At 38.1% G+C, this 8,689-nt stretch overlaps 1 pseudogene; it reads right to left on the bottom strand.

Moving 5' to 3' along the window:
• Positions 1–7,275: 7,275 nt before the first annotated feature.
• LOC107511134 lies at positions 7,276–8,080 on the bottom strand (annotated as a pseudogene).
• Positions 8,081–8,689: the final 609 nt, after the last annotated feature.

Raw genomic sequence — 8,689 nt, forward strand, 5'->3', positions numbered from 1 at the left:
TTATCCTGAACAAGTTAATTTCGATTGTCCGGTCATTATGCACATTTCAAGATCTGATTCAGATGATTTCATGGTTTGCCACTGTCTTTCTGTGGTTCACAAAACAGCTAATCCTTCACTTGTTATGACTAGGTAAAGATGAAGACCTGGCCTGGCATTCAATGGACAGAAACTCTTAAGCATTTCAATAATATATTAAAGAATATAAATGTAACTTCAGAAATATTTATTTAAAAATTGAATAATCCAGGACAGAGATCCAAACTTAATCATATTTTAGCTCGAGATACTAAAATACTAAACAACAAACAGCAGAGGCTAGAGAGGAAACACAAATAGTACTGCACAACAGAAAATCATGCATGTGAACCCAAGAAGGAATTTATTTATCAAGACAGACTCTCCGTGGTTAAATTGGTCTACATTTAAAGTAGAGTCTAGTGTCCTTTAGCTGACAGGGGCCCCTCACATACTCTGAACCCTGGAAACAACCATAGGCTGAGTTCTAACCTCTTGCACTACACCATTTACTCTGTCTTAATTGACTATTGCGGGGAAGTTCCTTGTTCAGTCATTATCATACTACCATAATCGAGCCAATAGACAGCGGCATGCCCCAACCAAACAGAACTGTACAAAACTTATTTGCATATGGTGATAAATGGGAACCTGGACGTGGGTTTGCTCTGTAAAAAATGGCTCCCCTTAATCTCATGGGAACACACTTTTGATTTCCATTAGAGGGTGAATTTTCCCAGTTTCCAAACCGCTCACTTCAAAAAGCCTGTTTTTAATATTTTGGCAAGGGGATACTTCTGTTGATGTGCAGTTAAACTGTACCATTTCTCTCCCCTGCAGCATTGCACCTAGTTCATAAAAAATGAAATCAAATGAGCACAAAAGCAACCCAAAATGCATTACTGTTGTTGTAGCCACCAGCCCCCGAAAGACACATGGACCACCGGAACTCAGTGAGTTATAGGAAACACTCTTTATTCAGCCAGCTGGGTCTGCCAGGGGTACACAGACCCCAAATTAAGCAGCCCCAAAATGTAGAGGTACAGGGTTTTTAAGCCCCAAATCCCATTCTTCATTCTGTCTAAACACAAAGGTCTATTTTTCTTCTCTTCATTACCTGTCGGCCCACAGGTTGGGTGTGCAAGGTGGGGTACAGAAGCAGAAAGCTTATTTTTAGAATGTTATGTTCCTATGAGTGACAGCCTATGTTCCCATGGACATAGCCAAGCAGTAATTTTCCAGCCAGCACACTGTCTACTGTTTCTACCCTTTTCTATTGTGTGATATTTTCCCAGCTGCTAGAAGGACACATTAAAAACTAATTTAAGACACATGCACAAGTAAGAAAAACAGTTTTCCCACCTTTCTGGGTCCTCTGGTCTATATATTCTTTTTCTCCAAATCCAATCAGCAACTGGACAACTAGGAAAAAAAAAAAAAGAAAATGTGGGCAAAGCCTCAGCAGCTTATTCTTTCTAAAGAAAGGATTACGGAAAAGTTCAAGTTTGTTTGTTCTCTTTAGTATATTCAAGCATGGAAGCACAAAATGAGTTACAGAAGACTATTTTCTAAACTGACTGTTAGGGACAGAATCCTGTCTTCTCAAATTCCTAGGTTGAAACTTTAATTCTCAATGTGATGGTATTTAGGGATGGGGCCTTTGGAGATCATCAGGTATAGATTAGATAATAAGGGTGGGACCCTCACAATAATATCAGTGTCTTTATAAGAAGAAAAAGACCAAAATTCTCTCTTTACCAGATAAAAACACAGCACAGGACTGTGAAAAATGTCTGTTGTTTAAGTCATCCAGTTCTCAGTATTTTATTATATATAATACTAGAACTAAGACACTGCCATATACCTTAGTGAACAAAATAGATTATAGTATTGCCCCCAAAGTAATCCTTAAATTTTATTTAATCTTGTGGTGAAGCTTAATTTTAGTATATTTAGTGAGAGAACAATGTGATTTAGTACATGTTCTAGATTCAACAGTTTTATTATTAAAATTCCTTCCATACTTATAAAAAGTAAAAAATAGATTAAACATAATCTTTTCTTTTCCTCATTCACTTGTTTTTATAAAATTTCCTAGTAAAATAATCTAATCGCTTAAATAGAAGAAACAATTACATAAGAATATTTCCCCCATATCTGTTATTTAAAAATATTTTATTGAAATCTCTATTATTCTAAAACTGAACATTACTAGCATGATAAAGACTATGATTTAACACATTTAAGTGAAACCTGGAAATAGAAATAATAGAATCTTACATTTTTAGGATATAATGCATAAGACTGCTTTTACTGCATTATATCAATAGCTAACCATATTTTACTATAATTCTGATTTGTGTTTTTCTTGACCCTAAACTTCCCTAAATTCTCTTTTTAGTTTTTTTATATTAAAAATGATGTTATTCTCATTCATACCTTTGGTATCATTAATCTAGGTGATATTTTATTTCTTTCTATTATTTCATGTTTATTGTTTTGTCAAATGTAAAGATGGTCATTTCAAATAAAATGTAATTTTGCATATACATATTTAGGGCATATAAAATAAGTTATTACAATACCATGAAATAACAGATTGGCAAAATTTGTCATAAGTTTTATTATATAAATGGTAAGTATTGACATCAGTTCCAATAAGAATCATTGAGATTCCCAATAATATATTGATTACTATTTTCTCCAACCTTTTTATTTCCCCTTTTTGTTTGTTTATTCTTTAACTTGTCCAGGAAACATAGATCACATTAATCCTAGCAGAAGGTTGTGACAAATCTATCCACTAAGTCATTAGTTCAACTGCAGCAAAATCAGGGTATATGACAGCTCCAAAGAGGAATTTCATACAAAGTCAGTTAACCACATTGATTACCAAGCCCAGACAGAGACATTCTCATAAAATTCCATAGTAGAAAGTGAAACAGAAGAACATCTGGCACGATACTTAAAAAGTTTTGATTCTTTATTTGTATAGTGATAGAACCTTAAAAATTCCTTCAATGATTTGAGACAGTACTGGTATCATGGCTCACAGTGAATGATTTTGAGCTTGAACATACACTTATTCAATTGTGAACATATCTAATTATATATATATAAACATGTCAGTCAAATGATCTTTTGGTCTAAAATTACTTACTATCTACTGATCTGTATTACAAATGTAACATAATATTACTTTAAAAATGTACAAATAGTATGATGTTTGGTAGAAGGATAAATCCTAAAAATATGGTTTTTGTATGTTTTAATTATAACTTTGATAACCTGAAGCACATGTTAATTTTAAATTATTGACAATTTATTGACTCTACTTAATTTGTAGTTAGATATTGCCTATTTTCTTAATTATGACTTTGGAGACAACGTCAAACCCAGGAGGAAATGATTTTTGAAATCCAAACACTAAATGACATGCTTATGCATATATCTAAGAGAGCATGTCGTGTGGAAAGTAACTGAAGAATGGGCAGGATGGAAACTGAACTGCTTTCCAGTCTTCTTGAACAAAATGTTCACATTCTGGCTATTCAACTAGGTTTAACTTTTCAAGGAACTAAATGTCTATTCAAAAATAACCTTATGAACATGAACAAGGCACTTTCAGACTGCTTAGATGCGATAATAGTTACAGTCTTACAAATGAATGAATTTTGTTAGGCCCATTGTATACAAATCTGAGTTATTAAAAACAGATTCCAAGAAGAATTAAATGTGCAAGTAATTTATTGGGGATGAGATCAGGGGAGAGTCTTCAAACCATGATGCAGGTCTGACACCTACAGAAGGGATGAGAGAAAGAGGATTGTACAGGGAAAGTCTGACTGTAGGAAGCAAGTTTCAAGAAACTTTTGATGAGTGCAATGAGTCTTCCTCCCAGAGTTAGTGATCGACGGGATCCACACCTTGCTGGAATGAGCCTGATTAACATCTTTGCCATGCACAGTCACTGGCTTGGAGCTGCCTGTGGGATGCATGTTCACAGTGTGAAGTCAGTGACAGATCCAGAGGTGTGTAGCTGGGATCAATAAATTATGCTCCTCACATGGGAGACTGGAGAAACACATTTTAGTATTCATATTTTTGATTTCTCTTCCTTCCTCAAGAAGTCCAACATTTCTTGTGATATTGGTTTAGTGTTGATGAAATCCTTTAACTTTTTTTCTTGTCTGGGATTCTAAATAGCTTTGCTAGGTAGAGTGATCGTGGTTGTAGGCCCTGGCTTTTCATCACTTTGACTATTTCCTGCCAATCCCTTCTGGCCTACAAAGTTTTGTTGAAAAATCAGCTGACAGTCTTATAGGAACTCCCTTGTAGGTAACTGCTTTTCTCTTGTTGCTTTTAAGATTCTTTGTCTTTAACCTCTGACATTTTAATTATAATGTGCCTTAGTGTGAGCCTCTTCGGGTTCATCTTGTTTGGGACTCTGTGCACTTCCTAGGCTTGTATGTCTATTTCCTTTGGCAGATTATTTCTTAAAATTGGTTTTCAATTCCTTGCTCTCTTCTCCTTCTGGTACCCCTAAAATGTGAATGTTGGTATGTTTAATGATGTCTCAGAGGCCCCTTAGACTATCCTATTTTTAATTTTTTTTTCTCATTGCCATTCTGTTGAAAGTTTTCTGCTACTTTATCATCTATATCACTGATTTGATCCTCCACTTCATCTAATCTATTGCTGATTCCCTGTAATGTATTCTTCATTTCAATTATTATAGTCTTCATTTCTGGATGGTTCATTTTTATGTTTTCCATGTCTTTGTTAATGTTCTGAGTTCATCCACTCTTTCCATAAGCTCATTGAGCATCCTTATAAACAGTGTTTTGAACTCTGCATCTAGTAGATTGTTTATCTACATTTAGTTTATTTTTTTTGGAAATTTTTCTTTTCTTTCACTTGAGACATGTTTCCTTGTCTCCCAATTTTGGCTGCCTCACTGTGGTTGTTTCTATGTATTAGGTAAAACTGCTGTCTCCCAGTCTTAGTAGAGTAGTGGTATGTAGGAGGTGTGCTGTGGGGCACAGTAGTGCAGTTCTCCCTGGTCCCCTGACCTGGGTGATCCAGGTCTTTCCTTTGCATGTGTTGTGCCCTCCTGTTGCTGTTGAGCCTTGGTTGCTGTTGGCACATCTACGATAGGGAGTAACCCTTGTGCTGATTGCTTATGAGGACTCACTAGTGCTTACAGTGGAGGAGATGTTATGCAGGGGCTGACCCTATGGGGCAGGATTAACTTTAGCAGGGCTCTGATGCCCTCTCAGTCTGCCCTTTGGGTGTGTCATCTGTGGAGGCGGCCTGGTGGTGCTTTAGTGCATCCAAAGCTGACCACCAGGTGTGTGGTCCCTGGGGCCTTCTTGGAGGGGCCCTGCCACAGCCTAGTCCAGCCACAGCCTGTAGCTTCCCAGGACTACCTGGGATGAGCCACCAAGCCATCCAAAGACAGCCATTACTTGTGTTGGGTTTGGAGGTGTCTCAAAAGGCCAAGCCACGAACCGAGGCCAGCTGCCACTAGTGCCTGGCTTGAGGATGCTCAGCAAGAGGTATACAGTATGCCAAGGCCAGATGCTGCTTGTTTGGGTTTTGTGAAACTTTGACAAATTTTTAGAAAGTCTGCAGCATGAGTCAGGACAGGCTGCTTGTTTGAAAAAGCCACTGGGAGTGGCTTGGGTGGGCCTGCAAGGTGGGTGGGGCAGGGTTTCAGGGAATCAGCAGGGTAGCACAACCAACTATTGTTATCCAGGTTGACGGAGACTCAGATATGGCTTCTGAGTTTGCCTAGTCTGCCATCTTGACTGAAAATCTGTATTTTCTTTTAATGCAACTTAGTTTGGCTTAGCATTTAGAAAACTGAGAACCTAATTAAATGCATCATTTCAATAATACCGCAGGCATTTTTTTATGTCTATTTTTTTAACTTAATTTTGGGGCTTTTTTTCTCTCTCTCTCTCTCTCTCTTTAATATGCTGCACAGTCGAAATTGGATTTACCAGTTATGATATAAATAATTCGCAAACTCTCAATAACTACTTGATGGAGTATATGAAGTGTCCTTCTTGCAACCTCTCCCTGTCCCCAACAAGCCAGTTCCCTCTCTCCTAACCATTCTGCAGCCTGGCTCACTCACCCCGATTCCAAGCTTGGGCCACATGGGAATAGTCAGGATCAGACTTGGGGCACATGTGCTGGAAGTGGTGGTTGAGGGGTGAGAAATGAAAGAACCATATGGAAGATGGGCTACTCTTCTCCATTAAAAAGGGTAATTCAGATTTAGCTGTAGATACTAAAAATCTCCTTCCCTATGATAGTTGTCATGTATTTACACAGAAGAATATTTCCTGGCAGCTGTACTCCAACATTAAATAAACCACGCCTCCATACATATGTATTGCCTAGAACCTCTAGAGACAGAGGAGCTCACAGCCCTCCAGCAGCGATGGTAGCTTCGCCCACCGGCATTAGAGAGTACAAGTGATTTTTAGGCCACAGCATTAATTATACTTTTGGGACAATAAGAAAACATGAGATCAAATACATTAAATAAGTTAAATGCTCATTAAACACCTGTGAGTAACAATTCAATCTTACTACATAAACCAACAGGAATTTCACTTGGTCCCTTTTAAAGAACAAAGCATTGACTTTAATTTCCAGTGTTGTGTTAATCAATCAACATTCGCCTCCCACTCTTGATGAGCACATCTGACGCTGTCACGGCACAGTTCTTTTTGGCTTCTGGTTCTGTTCATCAGTCCCAAAGGAGTGATAGCCTGGGCAGAACATGGAACAGAAGCTTTGGGAGTGCGTGAGCAACGTGGGGGATGACTATGTAGAAATGATAGCCTCTCCACATCCTGACAACTGGGTTCCAGCTCCCCATGGGCCAGACCCAACAGGCAAGAAAAAGTGTCCTGTTTTAAGAGAGATAATCCAGCAACATGTCCCAAGGCTACAAATGTTTAAAACAACACAATATAACATTAGCATTTAATCCTGGTTCCTCTTGTCATTAATAACTATGATTCTTTTACTTCAATCACTTACATTTTTAACTTTCTAAAAGATCGTATGTTGTATTTGTTGGTGTATGTGTGTGCTCGCAGGGAGGAGTAATTTAAAGGCAAGACCTTTGAGGTGTCATCATACATTTTCTTTCTATACATGGTTATAATAAATTTAAATCTCATGATATGATAACTCAATTGACCATCAGTTTAAGTGACCATCCTTCATGTGCTGCCTCTACGAGGTGATTTTCTCTATGATTACACCAACAATAAAGAACAACTCCACCAGCGTGAATTGCAGGGTGCAGAAGCCCTCCTCCCCAGCCATGACTAACACAGGAACAGGACTGTTGCTCTGACTTCTTCATCCAAAGTCCATCTTCTTCCTTGAATTGCTTGTTCTCCTTCCATTGCCTCTGAGCTTCACCTTACAGCCTCTTACATTCCTCCATTATCTTAATTTCAGTGCCATGCAATGAAGAACTCAGAAATTTAGACACCATTGGAGTTTGTCTTTGATGCACTTTGGATATAATTTTATTTTTCTACATCATGTGCTTTAGCATTTTCTGCTGGCAATACGAACAAATATCTAAGTTTTGAATCCATAAAAAGATCTTCCAGTGTTGCCTCCTCCATATTGCTTCCATATCAGAAGTGCCAGTTGGAGCAAACGTAGACTGAACCATAAACTTGTGTTAACTTTTCTCATTGGGATCATTGGGACTGTAACATCATATACACATTAGTCTCCACCCCTGCATCAATGATCCCTTTGTTTGGCCTCATGCATTACCTACATAGTGCATGGTCTTCACTTTAAAACACACATTTCTGTCTGTTGAGTTGCCAAGCTTTAGGCTTGTGGTGTCACTGTTGGTGAAGGGACCTTGGAATTTGAATTTGTGCTGCAGGTTGAAGCTCAGGATTTGCTCCATTGTACTGTTCTTAGCAACAGGGCACCTCTGGTGGGGAGATCCCTTTAAATGTGAAAAAGGGAGGCCGGCCAGGGCACAGGCAGGGTTCGCTGCAGGGTACATGGTGAGGGTGGCAGCCTGTGTGGTACAGGTGTGGAAGGTGAGAAGTTTCTCTTTTTCACCAGTTTATTTTTTAAATATTTGCATCGTTGCTGTTATGTTGCATTTGGATATTACGTTGCATTAAGAGAACTATCTCACATCCTCTCACAAAAGCAGCCAGTCGGTACATTTAAAATACATATATAATATTTTCTAAATAATAACTGCTCACTTAGGGCTGTATTTTTATATACTCGATGAATAAAATGGCAATGCTGTTGTATATAGATAGATATGACTTGGATCATGCTATTAAGAGAACAGGTTCTAGATTTAAAAATAATTGGTATATAACTATGAAAAATATTTTTAACTTTTCTGAGCCTCCAACTCCTCATCTGCAAAATGACAGTAATAATGAGACCTACCTCAGAGGTAGTCAGAATTAAAAAACACAACGATATCAACGCATAAATGTTAGTTACTTCTCTTAATTACCAGCCACGTCTGTGTGGCTTTCCCGAAAGGGCAGCACAAGAGCTTCCTCGGAGCTGATGTCACGGCGGTGCACCCCAGTGCCCAGTTTCTGCTAAACTAAAATATATACTTTCTCTCTTTCTCATACTTGGT

The sequence above is a fragment of the Rousettus aegyptiacus genome, unplaced genomic scaffold (genome assembly GCF_014176215.1).
Source record: "Rousettus aegyptiacus isolate mRouAeg1 unplaced genomic scaffold, mRouAeg1.p scaffold_m13_p_8, whole genome shotgun sequence".
NCBI lineage: Eukaryota > Metazoa > Chordata > Mammalia > Chiroptera > Pteropodidae > Rousettus > Rousettus aegyptiacus.